The 1,160-nt window shown below is 36.6% G+C and overlaps 1 non-coding gene across 1 annotated transcript; it reads right to left on the reverse strand.

The window, feature by feature from the left end:
- Positions 1-534: 534 nt before the first annotated feature.
- On the reverse strand, positions 535-640 carry LOC122018246. Its single transcript, XR_006121674.1, has one exon. It is a non-coding gene; the product is annotated as a small nucleolar RNA R71 (small nucleolar RNA).
- Positions 641-1,160: the final 520 nt, after the last annotated feature.

The following is a 1,160-nucleotide window of genomic DNA, read 5'->3' on the forward strand; positions in this document are numbered from 1 at the left end:
TTCCATTTTCATAACTCAAAAAAAAATGTACATTTCCTTTCTTGTCTTTAAATTCTGCATTTATTTTTTTCACATAGCATTTTAATTCTTGTCTTTCATTTTTTTTCCCTTTTTAAATTCTTCTCATAAATATTTTTTCTCAGATACCATGAGCGCTAACATGTCAAGCAGGTCCTTAAGAGATTTCTCTGCACCCATTTCTGCAAGATTTTTATCTCCCATTATGCAGCCTCATATTGAAGCAAAAAGTTTTCAACTAGACCCAGAGTTAATTTCCATGATACAAGGTCATAAATTTGGAGGAGAAGTATCAGAAAGTCCTTATCTGCACCTTGAGAGATTTTTAGAGCTTTGTGATATGGTGGACTATGAAGGAGTGTCAGCGGATGCAGTTCGATTGATGGCATTTCCTTTCAGTATCAAGGACAAAGCAAGAACTTGGTTATATTCTCTTCGTCCTCAAAGCATCACAAGTTGGGAACAATTGGAGTAGCAATTTCTGAATCATTTTTTTCCCTCCAAGAAGAACAATCTACATGAGGAGTTGCATCACAAATTTTGTTCAAGCAAATGGAGAATCTTTATTTGAAGCATGGGACAGATTCAAGAGTCTACAAAGGTAGTGCCCTCACCATGGCTTGGAGAAATGGTTGATTCTACACATATTCTATAGGGGAATTTCTTTTTCAGATAAGTGTTTGTTAGATTCATCAGCTGGAGGTTCATTTATGGACAAGAGTATAGAAGAAGCTTATACATTAATTGATCAAGTGACATTGAACCTCCATGGATGGTCGAGTAAAAGTTGGATGGAATCTCCCTCAGAAACTCAAGAAGTACAAGCCATATATACTAGAGAGCCTGGCAAATGAAATACAATTCAACCACCCAAGAATGTCGAAATTTGGAAGTCACAGAGTGAGGAGTTCAAACATTTGGGGGCAAAGATTGAGAGCATAGTTTCAAAATGGTTCAAAGAAGATCCCCCTCCTACACAAATAAGATCTAGTGAAAAGTGTAATGATAGTAAGTTGAGGAGCGGCAATAATCATGAAGAACTTTTGAAAAATGACTTGTATAGAATTGAGGAGAAGAACAATAGAAGACCACATGAACTCAATTCCATTATTCCCGGAGGTTCCCAAATGCCACAAGTACCT

The sequence above is a fragment of the Zingiber officinale genome, chromosome 8B, assembly GCF_018446385.1.
Source record: "Zingiber officinale cultivar Zhangliang chromosome 8B, Zo_v1.1, whole genome shotgun sequence".
Classification (NCBI taxonomy): Eukaryota; Viridiplantae; Streptophyta; class Magnoliopsida; order Zingiberales; family Zingiberaceae; genus Zingiber; species Zingiber officinale.